General features: G+C 39.4%; 1 protein-coding gene and 1 long non-coding RNA gene across 4 annotated transcripts in view; one reads left to right on the top strand and one right to left on the bottom strand.

The window, feature by feature from the left end:
* The window catches only part of LOC107996454 (ecdysone receptor), a 107,914-nt gene that overhangs the window by 20,417 nt on the left and 65,081 nt on the right, over window positions 1–22,416 (top strand). The window contains exons 1-2 of one of the 3 annotated variants that reach the window (XM_062078769.1): window positions 3,156–4,366; window positions 22,004–22,045. The gene's annotated coding sequence lies outside the window, so the exon portion shown is untranslated. Of the gene's footprint in view, window positions 1–3,155; window positions 4,367–22,003; window positions 22,046–22,416 lie in introns of those variants that run through there. The other 2 variants (XM_062078770.1, XM_062078768.1) reach the window with 2 other exon arrangements.
* LOC133666612 (uncharacterized) lies at window positions 266–22,348 on the bottom strand. Its single transcript, XR_009830993.1, has 2 exons — window positions 22,212–22,348; window positions 266–3,160 (listed from the first exon to the last, which is right to left on the bottom strand). It is a non-coding gene; the product is annotated as an uncharacterized LOC133666612 (long non-coding RNA).

Below are 22,416 nucleotides of genomic sequence, written 5' to 3' on the forward strand. Positions count from 1 at the left end.
CTATTTCTTACGAGTAATGGATAAAATGGTAGAAGTAACTTGATAGGTCATCGATATTTTTTTTTTTTTCTTTTTTTAATTTGCACGATCCACGTGTTTTTATACGGAGCTATATACGGTGTATCTTTTGCGAGTAGCGGATAAAATACGAAGCAACTCTGTCACGAAGGGTCATCGACATTTTTTTATTTGCTGGAAAGATAAGATACTTTTTATCAGAAATTTGATCTTCGTGTATATAAGAGTGTATCATTTAACTTTTCTGTTTTCTTTTTTTTTTTTTTTTGAAACGCGATATCACGGAATTTATTTAACGCTAGCAGCGAAAACGCGAGGTTCTGTCTCTTCTTCTTTTTTATTTTTTTTTAACTTATGCAAAAATAACAATTCGGTGCAACAGGATACTTTGCATACGGTTTCTTAAAAGAGAAAAACATTCGAGATGCGATAATATAAAGCTGTTCTTTTCTCTTTCGCAGAGAGACAATGGCGAAGAAAAAGGAATTCGTCGAACGTTCTTTTTTTTTCCCCCCTTTCTTTTTAAATTCTAGATCTCGTCTCGATCTTTGATAAACGTTTCGTAATTTATCCGGCCATTGTGTGTGAATTGCCATCGTCGATATTCGGGCTGTCCGTCTCTTCGTTTCGTCGTCGCCCGCTTTTGTAGCCGAGATCTATCTTTCGCAATAATTTTAAAAAGATCGCTTATCCCCAAGGTTCATCCCCCGCCATTTCCCCCAGATTCACCGAGATTCGATCTAGAAACGACGGGGAGGTAGGTTGAAATACGCGAAATACTCCTCTCTCCGAGTTTGCGCTTCTCCAAAATTCCCCGTAACCGTAATATCTATATATACATACTTTTAAAATAACAGATCCAATCGAGTCCTGTTTCAAATTAATTTTAAACCTTGGTCCTTCTATCCGATTCTCATTATCCACTTTTCGAAATAATTCCTTCGAGCCCCTTCGACATACCTCGTGCCAATTGCGGATCTTAAAATAGCCTTAGACTACGGAGAGGGGAGGGGGGATTGACACAGGCGAGTCCCCGAGTTTGGGCACAGAGATGGAAGAGGGGAGGGGGGCGCCACTGTGCCACAGTTTAATCTCGCAGCATTGACGTAGGTCGAGGTGGATCGTCCGTATATCCGTCCGTGGCGCGGTGTGTTCGCATGCGTAAGAGGTCGATGCGTCGAGCTCCTCTCCTCTTTGTCCCATCTCCTCGCGAGCAGTAGCCGCCGGCCACCACCACGCGCAAACGAACGCGGTTCCTGCACGACGCGGAGATGGCGCGCGTGCGCCTCGCACGACCATCGCACAGAGGGTGAAATTAAAAATACCGTGAAACCCTCGGTTGCACGCCCGTCTCTGTACGCTTTCCTCTGACGCGTTCAGGGCCGTCGAGCACGAAAACTGAGCCCCGCTTTTCCTTTTGCCCGCTCGATCGAGGCCACAACCGCTGATTTATAGGGTATTTACCCTTCTATTTATGGGCTGGCTCGACGCTGCTCGACGCCTCCAATCCTGCCCTCGAACGCGATTATTGTTATTGTTATTATTATTACGTTGTAATAAACGGATCTTCCTTCTTCCATCTTCGAGAGAGAATTTTTTTTTTTTCCCCATTCCTTCGTAAAAGTGACGAGAAATATAGCGATCGATTAAGAACTCGCTTAAGCTTTCTCGAAAACTAATTTATTTTTGTGTAATAACAGCTCGCACGGCAAATTACGTATCGTGGGGATTATTGGAACGTGTTGCAGCGACGAAAATAAGAAGGAAAATTTACCGCTTGATTCTTTTTCGTGTCGTAATTGCATGCAGACGTTTAATCGCGATATAGATCCATTAGGCATTCAATTTTTTTTTGTTTAATTGTACTACGTATATCGAGAATGTATATTTTGAGAATGTTATTAAAGGATCGTCGAAGTATCGAAAGTGAAAATTCGAGAGATATATCGGGAGAAATCGTATTAAATTAATCAAATTGGCGACGTATTTGTCAGGATCGTTAGATCGTTCGTTTGGCCGCGCGTTCCACTTTGCCCGCGATTATTCCGTGAAAATTAATTTTCCGGCTTCCAAGAGAAACGCGCGCGCATTTTAAGAGCAACGTGCTTCGCGATCCTCCGGCGAACACCCGCCATTCCGTTTCGAAAGATATTACGTTCCTTTCTTCTTTTTCTTCCTTTCTCGACACTTCAAAGTCCAAGCTCTAAATCACGATAATAAAAATCATTTCGTAGTGAAATCTATTCCCGTTTTCTCCACGCGGAACGTAAAGTGTTAATAAACACTCGTCTCTCCTTCGTATTTCTTGATAATCGAAAAGATTATTAACTCGTAAAATCCACTAGTATAATTCTATTCGAATCAGTTACGTTAAAACGTAAACCGAGTACACGATATTGCAGCAAAATTCCTCTTGCGAATTGTATCGAAACTTTGTATCACACGAAACCGTTTTCCACTCCCTTCGCAAGCGTTCTCTTCGCAATAAAATCTGGGACAATAAAAGATGGACGATAAGATCCTTGAAGCGATATCCGCACCCACAATAATCCCTGAACGATAACTGATCCCTAAAACGGCCCCATTTTCTCTCTGTTCCAGATGGTGGTGGTGGTGGTGGTTGAGCAGCCGGTGGAGGAGGGCGGGTGCAGGGCCCAGGGCGATGTGGCTAGCAAGTGGGAAAACTCGAGGAGGTGATAACGACTTCTGACCTTCCGTGAGAGTGCGTGCCGCGGCGTAGAGGGCGCCGCCGTCGATTGTCAGGCGAAAAGGCTCACCATTCGGAAGAAAACGAGGAGGAAAAAGCGAAAAAAGAAGAAGGAGAAGAGGAAGAAGACGAAAAGGAAGGAAGAGGAACGGTGAGACGAAGACGAAGGAAGAGACGAAGGGAGGAGAGAGAGAGAGAGAGGGGGGGAGAGAACATTACAAAGAGGAGGAAACAACACACACACGTGCTCTCGAGGCGGAATATAAACTGGCAACGGTGGAGGAAACGAGAGATCGAACGAGCGGGAAGGGGTTGGAAAAAGCGGGAGAACCTTGACGAGTTTGTAGTCCCTTCCCTTTTCGCCAGAGTTGGCCGGACGAGCACACAAGACAAGCCATTTTTCTTCTTTAGAGCGGGTTCATCGCTGCATTGCTCCTATTATTGGAAAAAAAATTAATAATAATAATAATAATAATAATAATAATAACAATAATAATTATAATAATAATATTAATAATAATAATAATAACTTCTACCTTGAGAACATATACCTCGTGCGTACAAGTACCTTCAAACTTAAACCTCTTTTTCGCAGCGTAATAGTGCCTAGGCCCCTCCGAAGAACGCGATTACAAATAATAATAATAATACAAAATAAAAATAATAATAGTAATAATAATAAAAATAACAATAGTAATAATAATAATAATAATAATAATACAAAATAATAATATTAATAATAATAGCAACGTTATATATATATATATATATATCTATACAGAGACAAAAAGAATCAGAAAGAGAGAGAGCGTGGGAGAAAATTTTAAATAGAAGAGGAAAGGAAGAGAAGAGAGTTTTAACGTTTTAATCATCAAGTTTGCGTTTGGAAAGTCACGCAGCCCTTTACATACATATATATATATATACACATTGTGCATACACACATATACACGCATAAAAGGTCCCCGGTGGCCGTATGTATACGGAGGTGAACGTATGCGAGAGAGAGAGAGAAAGAGAGAAAGAGTCGCGATTGGTCGGAAGAATAATATCCTCGATTCGAGATCGACGGACGAACGAACGAACGAACGAACGAAGTTACGTTACGAAAGAACGTTGAAAACGAGAGAGGAAAGATTTCGTTCTCCAAGATTTGGTTCAGAAATTCTCGTTGTATAACGATACCTCTCTCCCCCTTCGAGCCCTTTAATAATCGATTAATATACGAACCAGGACAGCGAAGTACCTGCAGACACAGATATATTTATAAGAATAATATTTATATGATATATATATATATATATTATATAAACAAATAAATATATAATAGCAACACACGTATACACACACACGCGCATAAGTAATAGAGAGGAGAGCCAACGACAAGCTGAAGGGCAAAGCGAATAATAATAACAACAACAACAACAACAGTAAGAATAATAAAATAAAATAAAAAGTAAAAATAAACGATAGCTGTTAAGAAGAGAAGAAAGAAGAGAGGAAGAGAGAAGGGGATCGTACAACAGAGTGTGAACGCTTAATACATAATTCTAGAAACGCGCTACGGTTAGAGTACTTCCACTTTGCGATTAATTAATTTACTCGAGCGATTGCGGGGCCTGTTCTACATACACGATCAAGGTGAGTCACATTTATCCTTCTCCGCGTTTAATTTTTCTAATCTAATCCGAAACCGAAACCGAAATCGAAATCGAAATCGAAATCGTTCGAGAAACGAACCGTCTATCATCCACCCGGCCAATAATACACTTTTGTGTACAAAGAGCATTCCTTAGCACAGTTTGAAATTTCCCCACTCCATGAGAAACACGGGAAACCGGTACATCGGCTGGAGAAGAAGGAAACACGCGTTCGCAATCGATCGACACGCGTTGTGAAAATTATTCTCACGGTTTTGCGTTCACGGAGCGAGCGAGCGAGAGAGACATGTATATCGGCGGCGGCGGATGCTTTCTCGAAAACGACTCGTCTCTCTTCGTTAACGCGTACTCGATATCCGGAAAGCGGTTACTTTTACCACGCGCTATCTAGCCGCGGGAATCTTCGTTCTCGCGCGATAATTAGCGGCTACGGGTGGACGAAAAAGCCGGAGTCTCGTCGAAGTGAAAGGTGGGCCGATACAGGCCTTCTATCTGCCGCGTCGATCTCCTCGCGCATCCCCACCTCGCTCCGTTTCGTCGAGTAAATTATCCTAAGGAATTCTTTTTTCTTTCTCTTTCCTTATTTCTTTTACGACCGCTGCTCGACATTCGCCCTCTACTCCGTGCCCGTTCACTTTCACTCGCGCGCGCAAAAAAAATTAACGATTTATTATTATTGCCGGACGGGCTCGTCGTATGAAATTCACGTACGATTTCGACGACCGTTCGACGAACGTAGATTCCAGGGCAGAGAGGTTTCGACAAAAATAACGATCTAACCTATATAGACACGTAGAATTGTTGCACGAGATGGTTTTAACCTTGCTCGATCTATCCAGACGCGTGAATTATACGTTCGAGTCTAACACAGAGAACATTGTTATGGTTTCTAGGCGACTGGCATGGGGATACGTAGTAGGATATTACATGGTATGATCCCCATGCATCGGGTATGAGAACGTGCGTTCTCTATCTTGTGACTTGTATTACTAATAAATAGAAGAAGAAAAAGAAGAAGAAGAAAGAAACAAAAATACTAACAGAAGTTGGCACACAGTTGGAACGAGTTCACTCGTAAACGTGTTAAGAATTTTATATAAAGGACGCACGATCGTGTATACGGAGGATGATCGTAAAATCGGTCGAGCATTGTAAAATTATTAAATCAAGCGCATTGAATTAAGAACCGTTTTCGAAAGGGGATAAGTCGATTCTAATTTATAAATTTAGTTACCGCTTCGAAAACTTACTGCCAATCTTCTTAAGACTAAAAAATTTCTCATCTCGCAGAGCGACTGTCTAAACTGGTAGCGTTAACCCCTTAAGCAATTTCGAATCGCGATTGGCAATCGTGTCGGGTTTGTTGTTGCGTGCGAGACCCATAGCGATTTAGGTATCGATGCACGGGCATGCGCGGGTACACGATTCGCGCTGCGGTAGGTGATTCGTTGGTTTTTCATGGTGAGCAACTAACGGGTATCTTAGCGAGTCGTTTGGCTCACAGGTAGCAGGGAGTCATTGTCCGCCGTTTACGTGACGAATTTCCCGTGCCTGCTCGTCTTCGCGAGTATCGTTCTGCCGTTCACGGCCACGCTATTCGCATTTTAAGAGCTTTCTAAGAAGCCTTGGACAGTCTAGTCGCCTAGCCTCGATGTCTTCGTATTATACATCTACTCCTCCTTCCTGCCTTCTTTTTAAATTTCTCTCCGCAACTTTGTCCTCCGCTCCACGATTTTAATTTTTTTTCACCGCGTATCGCTCGGTTCGATCTTTGCCACCATTTTGAAGCGGTCTTTTCCACGAATGCTCGCGTCTTAACGTCTTACTTTTTTTTGAATTTCTTTAACCTTGGATTCCTTCCTCGCCGTATACAATACGAGAACAAGAGGATTTCGAGGATGTGGAAGTTGGAAGAGGATAAAGAAATGATGAATCGTGTTGTAGTTACCGATTTATTATTGCGATTGTTAGCGGTGTTCACGTGAAATGTTTTGTTTTGGATAAAAAATTGGATACTGGTTGCTTATATCTTTGCGTTAATAGTTTTATGTCGTGGATAACGGTTATTCCTTTATGTCGTGTAAACGGTTTTGTCTGTTAGTTTTTGTTTGGTATAATTTTTCTCGTTCATTTTTCCTCGTGAATAATCATGAATTTCTCTCTCTCTCTCTCTTTTTCTTTTTCTCTCTTTCCATATCGCGATTCATACGAACTCGACTTCTTTCGAGGTTACCGATGAACGATAATATCGGAATTAATTATTTTAATTGATCCATCATATGTACACGGAATCACATGTATAGATAAAAATCAGATTAGATTACGAACGAGAAGTTTGTATTATTTATTCGTATGAAAATTAAAAATTAAAATTTAAAATTAAATTATGAAATTCTTAGCTTTTGTTATGTCACAATTTCATGAATGACAACCGATCAACGTAACTGAATTCAAAATACACGCTTTTAAATATTAATTTTAAATTTTAATATATCAATATCGAGAGTAATTATTAAATGTTTCCATTTTTTTTTCTTCCACGAAAAATTAAAAATCTATCAATTAAAAGCGTAGACGTAATTCTATCAATACAAACGTAAATATCACGCGATGCATTATTTGAATCCATTCATTCGCCTCATTATTATATATATATATATATATCTCTTTTTTTCTTTCTAGTCGTTTTAAATCTAGAGTCGACTTATTAGTCGCGTGAGACATCCTGTATAATACATGTGCATGCATATTCCAATGTATCGTGGCGGCAGTCAATGTGCTAATATTCATAGTTAGTGTTAATGAACCTTGTTAGATATAGTCAGCATTCCGGAGCTTACCAGAAGTCACAATCTCTTTTCTTCATCGCGACTTACTCACCTTCCTTTGTATATAATATAATTTCAATAATTTTCGTTCGCCACAACAATTGGAAAAGTGCTGACATCTCTGCCGAGAGAATTTGTTGTACAAAAGGGGGAGAATAAGGCAATTGGTTAAAATTTACCACGAAAGAAAAAGAGGAAGAGGAAAATCGAACAATAAATAAATAACAAGTCTTTGAAATTCATCATAGATGTCGCCATCTTCGTTCACACATTCCACCGGTGAATTTTCTTTGCTATTAAAAAAGACCTTCAACCTAATTCGATGAAATAACAATTGTCAGGTTAAATTGGGATAATTATTCGAGCAATGTTAGCGAGTGATATTTTTATACGGAAAGGAGTGTAAAAGAATTATTATTATTATCGCGTGGGAGGAGGAAGGACTCGATATTTGAATGGGGACAGCAAACGCAATGAATAAATGTTAAAAATAATTCCAAAGTGCACATTGATACACGTGTGCGCGCGCGTGCGTGTATTTATCGAAGTTATTATTCAGAATATCGTTAGACTTCTTTCCGCGATTTTAAAGATCTAATTCAAGAAGCGACACGATCGAGGATCGCGACGAGAATCGATGGTAGACAAACAATAGAGAAGAAGAAGAAGAAAAAAATCGTTTGCTTTACAGTTATCGGGGGTTCGTTGAAATTCTCGACATCGTCCGCTCACACGTGCTTCGATTACCTCTTCCACGTCCCACGAAGCCCGTTCGTGATTTCGCGCCAACTCCTCGGTCAATTGTTTCCTGTACTGTATCGAGCCGAGCGATTATATTCGAATATGAAATATTTATCCGTTCCCAACTCCTTTTTCATTTCTTTTTTTCTTTTCCTCCCAATAATTCGTTTCGAAAAATTATTATTCATAGAAATTTTTCCGTCGATCGAAGTCAAAATGGAAAATAATATTTGTAACAAAAACGAACAAAAACATATAACGAAAAAGAAGGAAAAATCGCGTATTATTATACACTTTCAGACCGATATTTCGATTATACGATTAAGATCGATCCGAAAACACTGTCGAAAAAGACCGTTGAACCGGGATGGTTTAATCGATTCGCTGGCTCGTTACGCGAGATCGAGGAGAACGAGGAACGTGAGACGGTCGGGTGGTACGCGGCCAATCGATAGTTCGGTTCACAGGCACGCCCGTCAGGTTACGCGCCGCGGCAGGAGTCGAAATTGCCACGCTGAGGCAAGGGAGGTGTGTGTGTACTCTCTGGCCAGGAGCGTGCCAGCGTGGCCGGTTGCGACACTTGTTTTGTGACCTGGATATCTCCGCTCGTATATCCCACTACCTCGTATACCCAGTTGCCTCTCGAGACTGTCCCTTTCCCGCACCCACTCCTGCCCCTTCTGCACGGAGACCCGTCGATGCCATTCGAATATCTGGTTCACCGTGCCTCTCAACCGCATGCCGCCCGCCCTTCCCTTCTTCGCCAAACCTTCTCCTCGCCCGAATTCTTGCCGTGGAAGAAACCGCGTGTGCGTGTACGTGCGCGCCGCCTCCATCCTTCATTCTCGGTTTGCATATTTGGATGAGGCGTGTGGGGCTCGATAGAGGAATAGGGATTGCTTTTTCTTTTTTTTTTTAATTGGTTATCGGTTATACTCTTAGTAGAAATTTTCTATGATTATATATTTTTTTAGAGACTCTTTTAGCGATCTCTCATTTCGTTTACTTATATGGATATAAAGATTATATGGGTGGTATTTGGGATGGAAGAGGAATAGAGCTTGCTTTTTTCAATCTTTTATCTCGTTTGAACGTTTGAATAAGGTATATGAAGCTTGGATTATGCAGGAATAAGAGCTTTTTTTTTTAAATTAGTTGTTGCTTTAGTAGAAATCTTTTATGAGATTTTTTTAGAGATTCTTTCATATGATTATGCGATCTCTTGACCACTTCGTTTGTATATGGGATATAAGATGTACAGTATTTGGAGTGTATTCAAGATGGCTTGATTTTTTTTTAAAGGTGTTTTTACTCTTCTGAAATTTTGCAGAGACCTTTCGATTTTTCACCTCGTGTGGTATTCGAGGTGTATTTTTCTTGGCTCTAAATCAGAGATGGATGGATTATCGCAGAAATTCTCGTGACCTCTAATCCATCGTTTGCACGTCTCGGGGTGTATTAAAGGAATAGAATTTGTTTCTCTCTCTCTCTCTCTCTCTTTTAGATGTTCTCTTTCAACTTACTTTTATTATACACTGCTCGGATCTTGTGTGTTGACATGAAGGAACGAAAGAATTTGGGGTATATTCGGCCGTGGATGGGGCACACGAGACCTCAGACTCGGACAAGAAAGGCGGAGAGTAAGCAGGCCGTAAAAGGATCGCGAATCGGTCTCCATCTGAAATCACTGGCAAGACCATGTTTGGTCTTGGTTATCTCGTTTTAACAACAGAAACCTTTGAATCGCTTCGTCCTTTCTGTCTCATTTCCACCGACTGCCACAATTCCTCCCCTTTCTTCACCTTTGCATAACTGGTTGATTCATCGCCCAATGATTCATTCTTTCGTATTGCGACTTTTTTTTTTCCTTTTCATCGCTTTAAAATTTACCTCGCAAAAAGTGTTCGATATTTTTTTTTCAATATTTCTCAATATTCCTCTATATTCTTCCATTCGATCAAGTATAAAATTAATCGACACACGTGATATCATTGACCCTGAATTACCTCGAACGAACAAAAAGATCGGTTCCTTCGAGGAAGAACAACTCTCTCTCTTCTCAAGAACAGGGAAACAACCCAGCGATGAGATAAAAAATCCCTCCCCAATCCAATCCCTCGAAAAATTTAAAAGCCGTCCAAGTAACACGATCGACGAAGCGAGGTGAGATCCATCGCGCTCGAGCGTAATCCTGCATTCCCGTGGAACTGGGGGCCAATAATAACGCCGCCACCAGAGAGACAACGAACCAACGAGAAATGATAAAGAGAAGGAAGAAGGGGGGGAGGGAAAGGAAAGGAAAGGAAAAAACAAAAAAAAGGGTGGAGGAGGAACGCGGGGAGCGAGAGATGAGGCAGCTGAGGGGGTGGCGGGAGAGGCCGACGAGTGTTGAGACTGTATTGATTTCCATTCCGGCCCGTCTGGCTCTAGTCTAGCCCATATCCGGTATTCTTCTCGTCGCCTCACACCGCCACGCACGTGTACACGCACCTTTGAATCCGTTCACCGTGGTCCACGGCTCGTTCCTCTCCTAACACGTAGCGCTGCACCAAGCGCGCCGAGTTATGGATCCGCTCAACATCCGCCTCCCCCGGTCGAGGAGAGCGAACAAGGAATGGAACGAAGGATCGTTTTAATCTCGGTTGAATTCGGGTTACATTTCTTGCAATAGACTTTGGAGAGAAAACGGATAATCTATGATGAATGATGTAAATAAGAGGATAGTGGAGGATAAAGGAGGAGGTTGTTCTTGGTAAAATAAATTTTTTAATAACGATAATAATAAGGATTACGAGGCAATAATGAAAATAATGTAATATTATTTGTTCGTGGGAAAGCTATATCTGGAGATATCTTAATATTAATGGAATTGGTCAATTTTTGAATGCTCCAATTAAAAATTATGAAAAAAATTATTAAAAATACAGTTAGAATGTATTATAAATTTGATCCTATATATTCATAAAGCTAAAAATAATATATATTTTTATGATTAATTGGTATTAATCATTTTATAATTAAAAATTTGATGAATGATATAAGCAGATAATGGAGGCTAAATTAAAGTTCGTCCTGTTCACAGTCTTGGGTAAAATAAATTTCTTAATAATAATAATAATATAATAATGAAAATGTAATATTATTCGTTCGTGGGAAAGCTATATCTGGAGATATCTTAATATTAATGGAATTGGTCAATTTTTGAATGCTCCAATTAAAAATTATGAAAAAAATTATTAAAAATACAGTTAGAATGTATTATAAATTTGATCCTATATATTCATAAAGCTAAAAATAATATATATTTTTATGATTAATTGGTATTAATCATTTTATAATTAAAAATTTGATGAATGATATAAGCAGATAATGGAGGCTAAATTAAAGTTCGTCCTGTTCACAGTCTTGGGCTGTGAACAAATAAATTTCTTAATAATAATAATAATATAATAATGAAAATGTAATATTATTCGTTCGTGGGAAAGCTATATCTGGAGATATCTTAATATTAATGGAATTGGTTAATTTTTAAATGCTCCAATTAAAAATTATTGAACTGTGAAAAAAATACAGTTAAAATTGTATTATAAATTTGACCTTATATATTCCTGATCATAAAGCTAAAAATAATATATAGGATAGCAATATTTTTAAGATTAGTTGATATTAATCGTATTATAATTAAGATTTAAAAGTGATTTTTACATTTAATTTTGAAGATCTTGAAATCTTCAAAATTTATTAAATATTAAAAGATTAAGTAAGCGTTGCAGGTAGGCTGATGAGACAACTTTCACGGGATTGGAGCGGAATTTTCTGCCAAAAATTTGGGATTAGAGCCAACTTATGATTAACTCGGGATCTTTTCATCCCAGAATCCGAGATTCAATTCGAAAAATCAATTATTAAGAATTAAGAAGCAATCCAAGCAAGCTTAACTCTCCTTAAAAAGTAAAGGTTAACGTAATTGCTATTATTTTTCCAACGAGCAAAAATCATTCAGAATCAAAAAAATTTTGATAATTGGTATTCTCCCTCCCCTAAAAAATATAAGGCTAAAAGAAAATTTAATAGAACGACATTGACGGTCAGAATCTTAATTGGATCGCGATGGTGAAAGGAACCTCTCCCTTTTCGAGGCTTCACTCGCGGATTCTGGTTCTTTCGTGGTTCCCGAACCGGTTACTTTTCACCGGTATTTCGACTGGCTTATTGCTGACTCGTAAGTTCTCGTAATTAAAAAATGGTTGTAACAAGGGACGATCTGCACGAGCCTCGATTCGATATTTGTCAAGCATTTATAGATCTCGATTCGATACATTGAAAAAATGCTTCGTTTTCGTTGTATAAATTCGTTATATAAATTTTACGGTTATTCTTTGCACAAAATTAATAAAGAAAACTATTTTCCAAATTCAATACAATTTTAGTTTTAGAATTCGAACGAAGGGAACTCTATTCACCGTACGTTCCAAGATTATCGAACTTAAGTAAAGATATTTTATCTGTGGAGACTTTTTTAAATTTTTCTAACCTCCCCAATTCCGCGAGATATTCCAATTAAATCGAGGAATTGGGTTCCTTGAATCCCGATTCAAGTGGAACAGAAGGAGCAACAATATGTTCCCTAAGAAGCTATATTGTTTCTCGACTCTGCAGTGTTCGCCGTGAAAAGAGGGAAGGGGAGGGGGCGGAGGGGACAGAGCGAGAGAGAGAGAGAGAGGGGAGGGGAAGGGAAAAAGAGGTCTGCAGAACAGCAGCTAGTTCCCCATTTATGATCCACGATAGAGAAGCGCCTACCGAGGCACAATGAGACGCGTTTATAAGTGGAGTGAATGCATGCGAACAACGAAGGAACGACACTGAACGATCCACGGCGTGCCGTGGTGTTTCTAGCCGCGACGATATAGACGCTCTCTGGGCTATTGATTTCAGAGCATAAATAGACCCGCGGTCTCTATTATTCAAAATGCGCCTCTACCGCCCCTGCGCCGCTAACCGTCAGCGCCATCCTTCGCCGGGAAATAATAGCGGTGCTTTTCCACCTCTATTTCAACTCCTCACTCTTCTTCCAATCTTCTGTATCTACTTGTGTCCTACCCCTCGCTATTTTCTCCACTCGACCGTATTTATTCCGGGTTATAGCGTTACGATTATGTTCAATATATTTGTATTTTATTCATTTATTTATTTATTCCCGCCACGATCTCGAATATTATCGGTCTCGAGTGCTTTCTTTATTATTATATTTACTCGATTACGCAATCCTTTTCGATTCGTTTCGTTATCTTTTTATGCTAGATACTTCTACAAAGTAAATTTATTCGTACGTTTCTTATCGATCCTCTTTGTTCCAAGAAAATTCCCTGGACATGTACGTGCTCTTTCATCTATAGAAGTTAGAATTTCTTTAATCTTCTATAGGGATATTATAAGGCATCAAAGATACGGTTTTCAAAGTAGCGATTGTCGAGTGAAATAAAATATTACCAACTTATCGAATTTTCATCGTTGAAAGAAAATTTGTGAAAAAAAGATCGTGCATCTATCCCTGAAAAGTGTTAATTGTTATAATCATTTATTTAATTAAATTTATCCTTATTGATCCACTTTACACCAAGTGGAAAATTCCCTAGATATGAACATAGTCTTTCATCTGTAAAATTAGAATTTCTTTAATCTTTTTTGTAGAGATACTGCGAGGCATCGAACGTACGGTTTCGAAGTTATCCAATTTTTTGTTTCTATCCCCGAAAAGGGCTAATTATTTTTACCTTTTAGATTAATTTCGTTATCGTTTTACACCAAGTACGACGCTCTTCGCTCTTCTTCTACCTGCAACTCGTTAAAATCCCCCGGAAGGCCTCGATATCCCGTAAAAATTTCGATCTCGAACGCGGATCGAGATTTCCCCTCCGGGAAAAAAGGTCTCGCGTGCACGCCCGCGTGGATGGCGCGGGCTCGAGATTAATTTAACTCCGTTTTACCTTGGCTTTTACGCGACCCTTGCCACTCCCACCTTTCGCCGACCGGTATCTCTTGTCCTCTCGGCTTTATTGCAACGTTACGGCGATCCTTGAAACGCAATCGCCTCCTCTTCCTGCGAGTCCATTTCGAATTTCCGCGACACCCCGTCGCGTTCCTTTCCTAATCGTTAATTCTCGAACCGGAGAGGCGTAGGGTTTCAGCCGGCGGTTCGAACACGGCGATTCTTATTCGCGGACAATTGTAAACTCTCGCGTGGACGGGGCCAATAGAATTCCTCCGCTGATCTCTCTCTCTCTCTCTCTGCCGTTGTATCCTCCGGATTTTTCTCCTTAAAAGGAACGAGAAGGAAAAATTTTTGAATATTTAATGAATTATCTTTTCACCGTTCTTCAAAATGTGAAATGCGCGATATCTGTCGAAAAGTGTGCGATGAAATATCATCACTTTGCGCACTTTTCATTCCTCCTCATCCCTCGAAAGAAAGTGGGATACATGCTGTCATAAAGTGATAAAATATGGATATTGATCTCTTGGAGCAATTTTTTTTTTCGGATTTTTTGTAAAGATTTATTCTTTTTTTTTTTTTTTTCGAAGGGAAAAGTAATATCTCTGCCAACGAGTGATGAAATATCGGCGTTAACGATATTTGGAGCGATTTTTTTTTATTTAATCGATCGAAATCGAAATGTTTTTCATCAAATATTTCTATTTTATATCTTGTAATATATTAATGATGTTTTTAATGTTCCGATTATTTCCGTAAGATATAAATAAGAAGAGACTTATTCGTGTTAAACGAAGTGTTGGGCTCGTTGAAGGCAGATATGTAAGTTAAATTATATTAAGCAGTTTAGGCCGTACCGATGTAATCGATTAGAGCCAAGAATTATGAGCACTTGCAGCAATTATGCTCTCCCTACTTTCCATCGTTTCTTCCAACACGTTCTCCGTATTCCTGCTGACCCATTAGGGCGTGTGAATCTGATCAATCATTCAGAAATTCCATCTTCTTAAATGTCCATTACAAAACCGGTTCCCTCCGTGTCTAACGAGAAATTACAATGAATTTTTAATTTTTCGTATTACTATAAAATCTTGGACCTTCTTACCCATTCTAATCTTTTATTAAACTGTATTAATCAACACGACACCGACACTTTTTACTATTCTCTTTTATTATTCATTCTTTATTTTCCCACTCTTTTTCAACGTTCAATATCAACGCCTCCCCAACATTTTCCTCCCCTTAATCGACGAATTTCAAAGTAGAATTTCGAGCCAAAATTTCCTAAAAAATTAATATTCCTCCACGATTGGAAAATCAACTTTTCGAAAACGGGCTTAATCGAGTACAACTCGGGTGAAACTTTTCTTCGTCCCATCGGTCGGGATAATTGGTATCGGGAGATCCGCGCACCCCTCATAGAATATTATGCTAATACGCCGTAAAGCGCGCGATCCTCGGTCGCAATTATGCTATTGAACACCGTGAAGCTGTTACGGTGCGCTGTACGCCATAATAGCCATCATGAGTTATACTCCGCACCGAGGGAATCTACCGCAGACTCCATGCTGGCCAGCCTTCTTCCATCGTTTTAGCGCTCCAATATTTTTCTTTCTCTCTTTTTTCGAAATCACAGTTTCCAGCTCTTCGTCCTTAGGTCCCTCTTTCTTCCTCTTCTTCGCGAGGTCGATCGCAATGCTTGGTGGAATCTAGATCCACTTTTCTTTAGCTTTGGAGATTACGACTTAATGTTTGGTGAATATTCTTGAATTTGCGTGAATTGCGTTCATATTGGAACGGCTTAATCGGATTTTAATTAGGGGAATGAAAGGTACGAATTGGTATTGTGAGTTTTTTTTTCGAAATTGGATCGGAGGGATAAATTATTTTCGGAAGGGGATCGATTACACGCGTTTCGACTCTTATCTTTCTCGCCAGAACACGTCTACTGGTTTAAATTAAGAATCCTCTTCCGTCCCGCCCATCATAAATCCAGTGATTGCATAATATTTGATTATACAATGCATTTATTCGTTCTATTCGTGAAATTGAACGGAACGAGAGAAAATTGTTAATTATTTTAAATAATTTTTTTTTTTTTTTTTTGCTACGAAAATATCAAAGTTCGACCTTCGTCGGTGAAATTACACGCAGTGTATAATAATTGTGTAACAATCAACGCGTTTGATAATGCTTATAATTCATTTTGCGGTGTAATTATTGCAACGATAGGCGGCGTGGGCGCGATACGATCTGGTCAGGGTTATCGATTGCCACGAACCTCTGAATTTCGTACCTTTAGTTACCATGACGATGATACTGCAATGTTATTAATGTGACGGGATTTTTCGACAATCACTGTTTGTGGAATGTTCATTATTATTGACATGGATAAAAATGTTTTGGATTGCAATTGATTAAAAATTGGATACGAGAAAATAAAAATTATTGTTAAAAGGTATGATAATGATACCAATTTTTTCATTCCCTTGTTTTATAAGATCGTTAGTTATAATTTCATAAAATCCATCCATCAACAATTGTTCGAAATATCTTCTAATGCGATCTAAAATAGTTTACAATATTTCAATAATCGAATTAAGAGAGATACGTTCGTCAAATTCATCAAATTATATGAAATTAATTCTAAAGAAAATATTCATCAACAACTGTTCAGAGTGGAAAATCATTCGAATTCTATACGATCGATGTAAAATTATAACATTTCAATCGTTGGAAAAAAATATATTCACCAAACGATATAAAATTTAAAAAATGAGATTTACGAAATCGTCGTTACTTTAATTCTCAAAAAAATATCCGCTCGAATTGTGAATAAACTCCTGCTATTTCATATTCAAAATGCCTTCTATGTCGATCTAAAATCACGATATTTCGATCATCAATTAGAAAAAAAAAAAAAAAGAGGAAAAATATTCATCAAATTCATCAAACCGTATAGAATTTAAAATGAAATTTGCGGTTTCATCTCGACTCGATCGATCGATCTTTTGGACCGTTGCCCCGTGGAATCTGGTGGCACAGAGCGTGTTACTTGGAAAAACCGGTCTTTCTCTTTCGCGAAAGCGCGAGTGGATCGAGGCAACGAGACCGTGTTATCGATCGGCCCGGTAACAAGCCCACCTTCGAGAGCGTTTTTCAACCACTTCCGCTCGGCAGCTTCGCCAACTTCCTCGCAGGGATGAAATCCTCGCCCCCGAAATCTTCTCTCTCGGTTAATTGCGAGCCTTCTCTGCAATTGTAATTTCTGCGCGGTGAACAAAAATGGTGGAATCACGATAATGGACGATTTCGTTCTTATTTATCTTCTTCTTTTTTAATTTTAACCGTCCGGTGATTAAATCTTACGAGTCTGTCCCAATTCGTAGAATCAAGGGTTGAAATTTGGGGAATTTTTTTAAACTTTTTTCCTTATCCGATTTTTAATTGGTCGGAAGAATTTTTTATGATTATTGGTTAAAGCAGTTTCGTGTTTCGGGTAAATAATTACAGTGGGAGGGAAGGATCGAAGAGATTATAAGGATTCGAGTGAAAAAAATTGTTATTACGCCAAGTATCCAAGTGAAATTCCGATAATTTAAATTTCTGTCAGCTTAGTCGAGAAGGAAGCAAAGCGAAAAATTAATAATAAGAATACAAAGTGGGTCTCCGGTTTCACGATCCCCCACGTGTTTATCCTTCGAGGAATTGCGATCCGGAGGAAAAAGTGCATCGCGTGCCGCTCGATCGATACTTGCCCTCCAACTTCGTGACCACGTTCTCCAGAATGTTCGCCGTAATCCACCTCCTCAAAGGTCATTCGATGCATTTCGAGTCTCGTGTTTCAGTTCCCTCTCCCTCCTTTTCTCTCATTTTCCCCTCCACCTTTCTTCCGAGTCGCTCCTTTTACTCCGGCATCCTTCGTAATAATAATACGCTCTGCCGGTAATATAAATCCCCAAAATATCCGATAAATAGCAATGACGAAACTGATCGAATTAAGCACAAACGATCGACCCTTTCGTTTTACTATTTCTCTTTCTCCCGTTCGTGTGCAAAAATTTCCTCGCACGAGCGTTACTCGTCGCTCGAACGATATTCCTCCGTTTAAAACCATCCCGTACACCGCAGCAAGAGTCACGAGGCGAGAGATGTCACGTGACCAAACTTAACCATATTCTAATTGACACGGTGGCGACAGTGGCGACGCGACGCGTCGATAAGCATCGAACGTGCGTTCGAGGACGTCGAATGCGGGCCAAGGCAGCCCGCGATTTGTCAGGCGTAAATCTCGAACACGCTCGTTCCTTGCACGGACACCAACCCGGTAATTACATGGTTCCTTACCTCCAGTTACGTCAACCAGGCTGACATTTTCCTCGTGGCCGGGTTGCACTCGCTTTTTACAGGCTTCACTTTGCCCACGAGTGTCTCTTGCTCTTCTCTTGCAATTTTTGTTGGGAGGATCGATCTTGGAGCGATTTCGGATCGAATCGAACGGATTACGTTCGATTAATTTTCAGTGTTGTTTTATTTATTTATTTTTTTCTTTTATTGAAAATGCTCACACTCACACTCCTTTTGAATTTTTTTTAAATTGAAATTTTACGTAATTGCGATTCGTAAGAATCTTTTTTATTATCGTTAACTTTTTTAAATTAAACATTAATCATCAAAACATTGAATTTAATCGAGGGAATTTGTTAAAACGAATTATGGACTGTCATTACGTGCAATTTATTTTTTTTTTTTTTTGTAATATACTTCTCGTTCCACGTTGAATTTCGATGCGAGCGTTATTAATTAATAACCTGATAACTTGCACGGTTTAACACACAATTTTCGAGTAAAAATCGAGGGAAAAAATTTGTTGGGAAGGGAAAATGATTTTATTATCCGCGTTGACGGTAATAAAATGGTAATGAAAGTGAAAGCCCCATGGAAACGATCCACTCGAAATAACAAACTGAAAAATGTGTGTTACGAGAAAGAGAGAGAGAAAGAAGGAGGGAGAAGAGGAGGGAAGAAGAGAGAGGCTAAAGATCAGTCTCGAGACAGTTGGTTGATTTATGAAGGGAGCCCGACGAATGATTTATCGATCGACGTAATTGCGGGCGGACAATGCGAAAATAACGTGTTGCCTTGATTGCCTGTGAAATACGGCGCCATATTGGCTAAAGTATTCTGGAGGGTTCTGCGAGTTGCGACTTCCTAAATAAATTCCTTTAGAGAGAGAGAAATACGTTTAATCCCAATAACGTATTCCTTCCTTCCCAACGAAAAGAATTCGTCTATTAATTTATCAATATCACAATCGAGGATATTACTCGACTCTTATTTCGTCAGTAAGAACAAATTCAAACAAATTCTCTAGGAAAATATATCTAAATTCCCTAGTTCAATCAAACCGATTGGTGTTCGTTTGAAATGACCGCCAGAGGGGGCTTCTAGCAGCTAGAAGATGGAAAGCTCGTTTCTAGCATTTTTAGTTTCGATCGTCCATCCATCATGACCGCGGGAAAGGCGATCGTGTTTCGGTTAACGTTCGAGAAACGAAACGAAACGGTGCCAAATTGAGGAGAAGACAGACAGGTGGAGGATGGATACGAATCCTCCTCGTGCGTGCGACGTCGCGTGTCGCAATGGTCGTTGGTTAACGATTGATCCAACACGGTCGAGGGATCATTGCACGTCGCGTCTGGAGGGGCCTGAGCCGTGCCAGAAACGGTGAAACTCGATGATAAAGACGAAAATAAGCAGGCATTATCTTCGCTGCAACGATCTCGTTCGTTAAGTTTCGGCGGTTTTCTCCCGGCAATCGTTGAAATCGACGGATAAAATGGAATTTTACTCGCTTAAATGGATGGATTCGAAGGAAGAAGAGCGTTATCTTTAAATCGATTATTCATATCTTTGATTGATCCAATCAATTTCGCTTAAATTTTATATTACTTCAAAATCTGATCGTCGATCTGTTATTGTTATTTTTATCAGATTGGTAATTTATTATAAAAGTTTTCTCTTTGGAGAGATCGAATATCCCGATATATCCCCTTCGTGCGTTACGTCAGCATCCGATTGATAGTTGCGGATCTTGGCCCGAAGAGGGCGAAGACACTGTCCAATACACTGGCCGTGCGCGTATTTTGGCGTTCAGGGTCCGGCGTGACCTGGACGTCGACTTTCAAAGCTTCACCCCTATAAATAGCATTGGCCAGAGTTGGCAAAGATAGTGCAAGGCCGAGCTTGCCGGGAATAATAGCCAGGAGAAATGCACTCGCTCGACGTTCAGCATCGAGGATGTGTGGATTATCGGCCTCTCGCCTCTTTATTCCCGTTTGATTAAAACGAGTCCAAAATTAGAATCTTATGAGTCGAATATTTGGAATCGGTCTTATTTTGAAATATAAGCTTTAAGAATTTGTACGATAATTTTTTTTTGAGGTTATGATATTCCGTGTATGATTAATTAGTTTGAAGAATCGAGTATCTTAAGTTTAGTTAAATGTAATTTTTGTTTTGTTTAAACTATAGTATCTCTGTCCGTGTCTGTGATCGAAGAAGAGATAATTTATTGAGTTTTATGTATATGTAGTTGAATATTTTAGATTTAACTAGTGATTGGATGGCTATGTACGATTTTGAATAATCTATGGTTGAATGCTCCATGATTTCGTTAATCTATATTGGAACAATCTAAATTTTGAATATTTCATCGAGATTTGGGTTTAATAATTCGGGTTTAATTCTTGAATTAAAGAGAAGAGAAATCTATCTAAATTTTGTTTAAATATTATGATCCTTAACTCGTGATCAGATTTGATATTTAAATAATTGTATAATCAATCAAATTGCTTCTCTCGAAATTAACAATCATTTTTAATTTTATTTATTCGTTTCTTGCGACTTGATCTCTCGCGTGAAAATGAAATTGCAGAGAAATTTGGCACGCGTCTCATTGTTTCACACCAAACACGTGCGCGCGATCCCTGACAGATCTAAATTATGCGCTGTTTACTGAACAGAATTGGTCAATTTGTTCTGGTGATCATTGTATCTCGAATTTACCAGTGATGATTTCGAGGCGGGTTTTATGGATTCTTCGAGGAAACTCGAGGATGATTTGTAACTGTTTACGTATTTCGAGCTCTGTTTGTTTATCTGTTCGAGTGCAATGGTACAATAAAAATTCGATTCGTTCAAAATTGATTTAAAAAATATCCCAAGAGATAATATCTATACTCCTTTCGTATTACACGCATTAAATTAATTTAAATAAGGATATAGAATACGTGCACGACCACTTGTGCGCTAAACTCGAGTAACCTAACCTCAAACTCATCTTGCCCATTAACCTTATTGACCACGTAACCACTTGTTGCAACCGGTTTGTGCAACAAGCATTTCCATCGAAACCTCCTCTATCAAAATCCAAATTCAAATATTTTCACATGGCCGAACTTGAGAAACTTGCCATTAAAGTCTAGCCTTAAAAGTTCCGAGAGAGACCAGATATCGATGGTCGTGAAAAAAGATGGCACTGCAAAAAGTCAGACAACCGAGGGTTTATTACTCGCGCTTGTTGTTCCACGATGTGTCTGAATGTCCGCATTATGCTCGCGTGAAGTTAAGCCAGACATTCTGTATTTCGTCGGGATATCGTGGCAAGCCTCCGCTCCCCTCTCACCTCTCGCTCTTTCTTGCGTGCCTGAAACTGTCTAGGGGGACAATGGCGAGGTTATATCCGAGCCAACGAGAGTGCATTGTTAAACGACATCGGTGAGAATCAAGGAGAAACACGTCACAGATGGCCTAGAGAAAGATAGAGATATAGAAAGAGATAAAAAAGAGAGAGAAAGGAAAGAACGTGGAGGGCATCGGTCGTTGGGATGCGATGATAACACAAAAATCGAAACACCAATGCCATTTTACTAGTCGTTAATCAAAGTTTTTATGGCTATTTTTCTTGCTCATTTTTTTCTTTTTTCGATCATTAATAAATATCGATAAATCATTGACGGGCGAAGTGATTTTCTATTTTTCTTTTCTGTTGCAGGTGAGTCGCACATACTGTCCACGAATAATTTTTCATCGCGCAGTAAGTATATTCATTTTCACGGCAAACACACTTATCGTCGATGATCGAAGTTTCCTTTCCTAACGCGAGCCTCGAAGAACGATATCCGGAGAGGTTAGAATTAAGAACGAAAGGGAAGAGGCACGGTTTAAAAGAGCAAGGTATACAAATTCGCTGATAAACTTACCTTCAGGACTTCTATTATCAGTTTGGCGCAAGGTAAATACGGCTTCTCCCCTCTTCTCCCTCCAATTTCACTCCCCACGGTTAAAAAAAGAATTCTAACAGAGTCTTTGGATTCTTTTAGATTCACACGGATCGCGTTGGCAGCGCAGAGGGCGCTGGCGGCGCGATTCGAGCAGGACACGGATTCGCTATTCGCAGAACGACGC

This window comes from Apis cerana, linkage group LG8 (assembly GCF_029169275.1).
Source record: "Apis cerana isolate GH-2021 linkage group LG8, AcerK_1.0, whole genome shotgun sequence".
Lineage (NCBI taxonomy): Eukaryota > Metazoa > Arthropoda > Insecta > Hymenoptera > Apidae > Apis > Apis cerana.